Below are 9,103 nucleotides of genomic sequence, written 5' to 3' on the forward strand. Positions count from 1 at the left end.
AATAGAGTCTGTATACGTCATTTAGATATGTTTGATATCAATTTTATCTATGACAACTAATCTATTCAAGAAATGAAGAAGATCCTTCTAGTCATCTCAAACTAGTCCTCCAGTCTTTGAATGACGAGGAGGTATATGCTAAGTTCCCCAAATGCGAGCTTGACTTGATATTATGGCGTTCTTGGGTTACATAGTTTCCGGTGATGGAATTAGAGTTGATACCAAAAAGATAGAACCAGTTCAAAGTTGGCCTAGACCCACATGTTCAACTGCAATAAGGAGTTTCTTAGGTTTGGCTAGATTAAATAGAAGGTTTGTAGAGGGGTTCTCCTATATTTCTTCCGTTTTGACCTATTAACTCAGAAAAGAGTAAAATATCAATGGTTTGAGGCTGGTGAGAAAAACTTTTAGGAATTGAAAAACAGATTGACACTTTCCCAATTTGATCTTACAAGAAGGTAAGCAAGGCTTTGTTGTCTATTGTGTTGCGTCTAGAATTGTTTGAGTTGTGCGTTAATGTAGAATGACAAATTTATAGCTTTTACCTCCAGGTAGTTGAAATTTCATGAGAAGAATTACCCAAACCATGATCTAGAGTTTGATGTTGCGGTATTTGTTTTGGAAATATTGTGCCACTATCTTTATGGTATTCATGGATATATATTCACCGATTATAAGAGTCTTACGTGTTTACTTAGAAAGGGCTTAATCACACACAAAGGAGGTGGCTAAAATTACTCAAAGACTATGACATGAGTATTCTTTATCACCCAGGTAAAGCTAATGTCGTTGTTGATACTTTAAGTAAATTCTCAATGCTTGAATGAAAGGCAACTGTTCATAATTAAAAAGTGATGGCTTTTGAACCAGGGGGAGATGCTGTTTTGAGGTATGAAGATAGATTGTGTGATTGATTTTAAGGTTTATTGGGATAATCACCTACCTCACATGGATTTTTTTACAACAATAGTTACCATTCTAATATCCAAATGGATCCTTATGAAGCTCATTACGGGAGAAGATGCAGATTTGATTTTTAATGGTTCGAATTTTGTGAAGTAGGGTTGAAAGGACCAGAGTTACTTAATCAAGCTATGGAGAAAATGAAATCCATTCAAAATAGATTGGAACCAACAAAAACTCATCACAAATCCTACATTGATGTTAGGAGAATGTAGTAACAGTTTGAGGTAGATGATTGAGTTACTTGAAAAGTTTCACCCATGAAGGGTGTTATAAGATTTGATAAGGAAGGGAAGATCAGTGTACAATATATTGGTCCTTCCAAAATATCCAAGAGGATTGACAATGTAGCTGGTAAGTTAGAGCTACCACAAGAATTAGTTGTAGTCCATCCGGTGTCTCACATCTCCATCTTGAAGGAGTGCATGGGAGATACTGTACTTATCATACCAATTGAGAGGATATTGATATCACGGATAGTTTGTCTTATGAGGAGGTTCCGGTTCAGAACCTAGATCGCCAAGTTCGGAAGTTGAGAATAAAGCAAGTAGCATCGAGTCAAAGTTCTGTGGAGAAATTAGTTTGTAGAGAAGCTACTTGAAAATATGAAGAGGATAGGAGAAGAGATACCCTCATCTCTTCTGATCCGGCGAAGCTTCAAATTAAAGGTACTAATCCTTTTCTTGGCATTAATATTAAGTTGGCTTCTTGAAATTGCATTGTGCTTGTTGAGTGTTTAAATTGTATAATTGATGTGACACCTTTAACCTTGTCACAACCCAACCCGATGGGCCGTGACTAGTGCCCGTTTTGGACACCCATATACAAACCTGCTAAGTATAACAAACTGAAACTAAGACAATATAGAATTTAATCAAATCAAGCCAACCCCAACGTCGTATATATATAAGAGGACCTGTCTCATAAGGAGTCATAACCATTCAACCATAACAGCATACGCGAGCTGACAAGGCCGCCACTATTCCAAGCATAATAACATACGTAAGCCGACAAGGCTGTCACTACACAATACACAATGATGTACGCAGCCGAAAGGGCTGCCCTTGTACAAGCGGACATCCCAAACAAACCATGTCCACACCATTATCCAAAACATATATATACAACTCACATAATTTCCACAGACCTCTAAGAGTACATTAGTGAAACTCGACGGGAAAGGGCCCCGCCATACCCATAGACGAGCAAAAGACTACACAAAAGTGATGTACCAAAACGACTGGGCTCCGGAATAGTGGAGCTCTCCCAATCAGCAGAGTAGATATCCTAGGCGGGAGGATCACCAAACTGTGCGTCTACACCTGTGGGCATGAAACGCAGCCCCCCGAGGAAAGGGGGTCAGTACGGACAATGTACTGAGAATGTAAAGCATATGGTAAAGATGACAGGATACCAATATGGCAAGTCGAAACAAAATATCGCTACACATGCACCCTTTTAAGTGAAAATCATGCATATCTTTAAAATATAAGGTGCCCAGCTTCCCTAGTAAGGGACTCGGCAAAATAATCATCATTTCATCTCCGTCATCATCATCATCGTAACCATCCTCATCACCAATCATATATATAATATACATACCCGGCCCTCTAGTGAGGAACTCGGTGACATATGCAAGAAACTCCGTACGAACATTACCCGGCCCGGGACTCGGTGAAATGATAAATGACTCCATGCACGAGCAGAATATTATGAGCAACCATATGCAATTAAAATCATTTCTTATAACTCAATAGAACAATCAACATGAACCAACAAGGAGTATTACCAAAGATTAATGTTTTATCAAGATTATGAACCTTTAATACGATATGGAAATGTAAAATCTCAATGACTCTAAGAAGCACTACCATAGATATTAGAGATCATCATAGCCTTAGACATAGCCGATATATAGAGGAATAATTGTGGAAGCAAGAATATACGTCACCTAGACGCTCTAGAGGTAAGTATCAAACCTGTCCGTTATTCTCTTATTTTAAAATGTCATGCCAAACAAAGAAAGAAGGGACAACGTCACATACCGTATAATCAAGCCGCACGTCCAATATTTACTACTCAAGCTATTAATCTATAACAAGCAACAATCGTGCCGCAATTAGATAAACATCTAGCTTTACTTTCTTGTAAGCTAGCTAATAATCTAACGAAAATTCGGCAGCACTTCCCCTATTTTCCTTACTTCGTCCCAATCCGACAACAACCCAAATTATCCACAGCAATACCAATAACACATATAACCCAACGAATCATATTAAACAGCCCCCTCCCCAAAACAGTTCTGTCTCGGCAACCATAGTAGCGAAGCAACGACACACCGAGCGATAACTCATTTTATAATTCGCAACACATCTACCTTATCGTATTCATCCTTTGGAGTATATACTCATAATCACATTCAACATATACATAATGCCAAAACAGAATTTTCCTTCAGTTTGCTTTAATCAAAACAACCCAAGCACCAACATGACACCACTAATAATCCAATTCTGGTTTCCGTTCATACCTAGCACATTCAATAACTAAAACAAACTTCCTAAGCTACTGGTCACGCCCCCTTCTTAAAATTAATGGATAATTAACAAAGGTATTCTAAAGAATTAACACACCAAACAAGGAGATTACTAACCAAATTATTTGCAGCTGCTGGCCAAGAGTTGAAGGGTTGGTTTCTCCATTTCCATGGCTGCCTAAGAAAAGTGGTGAAGAAGAAGATGATATGCAGCAATGCATTTCACCACTTTATTTAGCATGGAGTGGATTTATCCACCTCATTTAATAGTATGAAGTGGAGGCAGCCCCCCTCTACACCTGTCTATTAAGGCCAGCTCACAATCTGATCCCTTTTTAATTTTTGCCTTGAGTGGTGGGTCCCACTTGATTAAATTAATCCTAATCAGCCACCAATTATGAGTGGTAGGCCCCATTTGATTAAATCAATCCAAATTAGCCACTAATTAGTCCCTCACTTAAAGTTAATGACACTTACATTAGCCAATTCATACTTAATATCACATTTGGAAATAACATCCTTGCCTAATATTTCTTTAATCACTTGGAACTTAAAATAAAATCTCAATCCCCGGACTTACGTCTACTAGATCACGATGCGCACTACGTATATAAAAAAACGAGGCATAACAAACCTAGTACGAATAATGTCATTCGAGGATGAATGTTCCCAAGGGGGGAGATATTGTAACATCTCATAACTAGAAGAACTAGAAAAGAATGTAAAATTTGAAGATAAATACTTTTGGTAAGTAAAAGGAAATCTAAAAATCACCAAGTTAAAAAAAGTGAGTATTTGGCCAACTTCAAACGATCATAACTCCTAGCCCAGGAAAAGTGTGGTGTAGTTCAAGATATGATTGGAAAGCCTTTGGGAATGATTATTACAATTTCGTAAAGCTTGCACGATTCCAAGTTCGTATGAGTGAGTTATATCATTTGGAAGTTCAGCAGTTGAATTAAGGAATATCAAATCCGGATTAGGGATGGGCAAATTTGTTTTTCCTTACCTAATTATATTAATTCATTCTTTAGGGATTAGTTGGGGTAAAATATTACTTCATTCAGTTCAGATATGGTATCCCAATACATGTGAATTTCTAAAGATACATACACATATATCTGGTGTATATCTAGAGCGATTCAATGTGTCTGAGATACATACAAATCTTGCTCTCCTCGTTTCCCAATCTCACCTCTCTCCCTTATTATGTATCTGATAGCAAAAATAAATGTATCGAAGCATAAGATACGTAAATAATTCTATATTAATGGTAAGATAGATAATATATTGGAAATATCGATAATAATAATATTGATAGTAATTATATGTCTAATTATATAGTTTTCTAATATTTTAAAATAGTATTGACCATATATTCTGAGAGTAGATTTTAAAAATTCACCTTTAACTAATTATTTGAATATAAAATTTGACCAGATTTTCAGATTTTGGACTTCAAAATAAATAGTATTGACCATATATTCTGAGAGTACATTTTAAGAATTCACCTTTAACTAATTATTTGAATATAAAATTTGACCAGATTTTCAAATTTTGGACTTCAAATATTTTTGAGTTCCTAAAAATAAGATTTATTTCTTGATTTTAGAAACTTCCATTCAAGTAGCTCCCAAAAGTTTAGGCATGAAATTTATTTTTCTTCTAATTAATTTAACTTTTGTCGTCTACAATTATAGCAGCATATTAAAAGTTCTCATATTTTATTGAATGTTTGAAGATTTTGATATATAGATAATTTCATTTCGAATTGTGTTCTAACCTACTTTCTTCAATGTGATAAAGTTATTAACCAAATTAGAATTTTTTTAATGTCATTTATTTAGAATTTTTATTTATTTTTTGTTATTACGTAAGTGCAAGACTATATTCTTTTAAATATTTATATAAATATATTTTGTTACTACAATTTTAACATACTGAGGAGATTTGTTTTCATTTATTGTATTGCGAGAAATTAATTACAACATTGAAGAATTCTTTTGTATAAATAAGCATTAATTTTTTTTGGAGAGCCTCATCAATTGACATTATTTAAAGTCATGGCAGAAAAACAGACCCTAGGACGCCACAAGATTTCAATTGCAAAAATTCAGAATGAAGCATATTTATGCTCATCATTTTTTATGCTTCGGAAAAATTTATACAAGAAAAGAAGCGATATGATTGGGAAATATGACATTGATATGGGAATAATAAGATTTTCCCTCTCAGATAAACCCTTCTCTTTTTTTGCACCCGACAATTGATGCTGTTGTTGATAGTTTGTTTTGTCCATTTGACCGGGGAAGTGAAAATAGTCGCCATAAAATTGCATACACTCAGATCAGAATCAAGGAGAATCAAGTTGAGCTTGACAATCTCGAGATGATAAAAGAGACATAAGCTAATCAGACACTAGACGAGACTGACATTAAAAAAATGTGGGAACAAATAAAGGTATTTAATGCAAAGGATTTGAAAAAATCTGAAAGTCGATTGGATTATAATTTGATGTTGAAAAATGTTGCTTCATGCAAATAAATAATTAGATTTTTTTAAAAAAAATATATTTTCGTTTTATGTTCTAGTTTCGATGTTTATTTTAAAGTTGATGATGTTATATGAATTATTTAGTTATGATTTAAATTTATGATATGAATTTAGTGAACCCAAAGACTCAAATTTTTTTTATTAATTATGATTTCAATATTTAAATTTATCATGGTACGTTTTTACAATTCTTAAAATATATGTCAATGATTTTGAATATATTTAATTTTACTATCACTATGAGGACCTCAGATCTTGGCTATGACTACTAAATGCAAATTAGTTTTCTGGATTTTAATCTAACCACACTCATATAATGTGTTCAAAATTAATTCAAAGTTATTCTTACACGTTGGGGTATTTATATATATCTTAAACGGCTTTAGGAATAATACATTCTGAAAAATAAATAATCAGAACTAGAAGGTGAAATTAATTCGAGCGGATAGTGATGTCCATTTTCTCTCAGCATCGTAGAAGATCTCTTAGGTAAAAGAGACTCTAGTAGTTGAATTATAAATTGATTCAACTAAAGGTAATGTCACTTTTTGAGAAAAAATAAAAACTTTCAATTTAGTGGTGAAATCGATATTTTCATGATGGCTAAGCTTTCGTAAGTGACAAAATCGACCAATTTTCTCAATGATGAGCACAGTTTTACACCCATTATCAATAAATTTGACCAGCTTTGTTTTATGTATCTATCACAAATCAGTTGTTAAAATAATTGCGTATGGATTTTAGTAACACAAAAATATGCTGATTAGGTTTTTAATTAAATAATTTGATTTGTCAAAAAAAAACTAGGACTATTTTTTCGTTGTGTGCTGTTATATATGATAAAACTTCCAAAAAGAAGTTCATTGGATAAATTTTTATTACATAAATTCCACTAATTTAAGAATGAATTACTTAAATACAATACAGTTTGGAATATTATTTATTTTACCAGATTTTTGTGCATAAATGCTTCCAAATACTGGTATCTCATATACATGGGATCAAATTTAAGTGTAATTTGTTTAAGATATATTATATCCAAGTGGATCCACTTGTATTTGTTATACATGTATAACAAATCTTGCTCTCTCCTTTCTCTCATCTCACTCACAATTCGAAGATAGATATGGTATCGTAATACATGTGAATCATTTAAGTTATATACACATATACGTATCTAGTGAGTATCTAGTGTGATTTACATATGTCTAAGATACATACAAATCTTGCTCGCCTCGTTCCACAATCTCGCATCTCTCCCTTTTTATATATTTGATAGCAAAAATACATGTATTTAAGAATAAGATATGTAAATAATTCTAAATTAGTGGTAAAATAGATAATTCTTTGGCAATATAGAAATAATAATAATATTTATAGCAGTGAAGTTTATGTCTAATTATATAGTTTTGTGATATTTTGAAATAGCATTGACCATATATTTTGAGAATATATTTAAGAAATTCACATTTAACTATTATTTAACTATAATATTTGATCAGATTTTCAAATTTTGTTCTTCAAATATTCTGAAATTCCTAACACTAATGTTTATTGGATTTTGGTAATTTTCATTCACGAAACTCCAAGAAATTTTGGGCAAGAAAATTATTTTTTTCTAATTACTTTAACTTTTGTCGTCACAATTATAGTACCATATTGAAAATTTTCCTATTATATTGAATGTTGACGATTTTTATGTATAGATTATTTCATTTCAAATTGTATTCTCACAAACTTTCCTCAATTTGATGAAGTCATTAACTAAATAAGAATATTACTCTCTTTAGTTTAATTTTTATTATTATGGTAAGTGCAAGACTATATTCTTTTAAATATCTGTATAAATATATTTTGTTATTATAATTTTAACATAATGAGGAGATCTGTTTTCATTAATATATAGTATTGCAAGAAATTAATTACGACATTGAAGCAATGTTTTTGTATAAATTAGTGTTGCATTTTTTTGGAGAGTCTCATCGATTAACATATCCTTTTAGAGTCATGAAAGAAAAAGAAGATTTTGACGGCCAAAATAGAAAATGAAGATGATTTATACGCATCATTTTTTCAATGTATTGTAAAACTTTATACAAGAAAGGAAGCGATATGATAGGGAAATCACATTGATGTGGGAATAATAACATTTTTCCAGTATGATAATTCTTTCTTTTTTATACCCTACAAATGATGTTGTTGTAGATCGTTTCTTTAGTCTATTTGACCAGGGAAGTGAAAATAATCGCTTTAACATTGCAAACACTCTGATCAGAATCAAGAAGAACCAAGTTGAGCTTGACAATCTCGAGATCATAGAAGAGACTTTGGTTAAACAGACAACAGAAAATACTGACATAGAAGAAATCGGGGAATAAATAGTAGTATTTTAATTCAGAGGAGTTGAAAAAATCTAAAAGTTGATTGGATGGGATTGATTTGATGCTGAATAATGCTGCTCCTTCTTTTTCACAAGCTCCTCGAGAAAATGCTAATTAAGCATACAATGGTTCGTATACATTTGAAGCCTCATGTGATGAAATAATTATTTTTTTTGTAAACAATAAGTTTAAGTTTGGATGTTTATTATAAAGCTGATGGTGTTATTTAAATTATTTAGTTGTGATTTCAATTTATGATATGAATTTAGTGAACCTAAAGACTCAAATTTTTGTAATTATGAATTCAATATTTAAATGTCTCATGGTACATTTTAGAATTTTTAACATATATGTGAATGATTTTGAATATATTTAATGATATTATCATTGTAAAGACTTTAGATCTTGGTTTTGGACTAATAGATGCAAATTAGATTTCAGGCTTTTAATCTAATCACACCCATATAATGTGTTCAAAATTAATTTTTAAACTTATAAATTTATTCTTACAATTTTTGGCTATTTAAATATATCTTAAACGGTTTTTAGGAAAAAATAGATTTAAAAAAATAAATACTCGGAGCTAGAAGGTGAAATTTAATTCGAGCAGATAGTGAGGTCCATTTTCTCTCTATATCGTAGAAGATCTGTCAAGTTAAAGTGTAGCTAG

At 32.1% G+C, this 9,103-nt stretch overlaps 1 long non-coding RNA gene across 1 annotated transcript; it reads right to left on the bottom strand.

Annotated features, from left to right (window-relative positions):
• Positions 1-1,868: 1,868 nt before the first annotated feature.
• On the bottom strand, positions 1,869-3,754 carry LOC138337580 (uncharacterized). The gene is made up of 2 exons (XR_011210874.1): positions 3,617-3,754; positions 1,869-2,285 (listed from the first exon to the last, which is right to left on the bottom strand). It is a non-coding gene; the product is annotated as an uncharacterized lncRNA (long non-coding RNA).
• Between the last annotated feature and the right edge of the window lie 5,349 nt (positions 3,755-9,103).

The sequence above is a fragment of the Solanum lycopersicum genome, chromosome 7, assembly GCF_036512215.1.
Source record: "Solanum lycopersicum chromosome 7, SLM_r2.1".
In the NCBI taxonomy this organism is placed as follows: Eukaryota; Viridiplantae; Streptophyta; class Magnoliopsida; order Solanales; family Solanaceae; genus Solanum; species Solanum lycopersicum.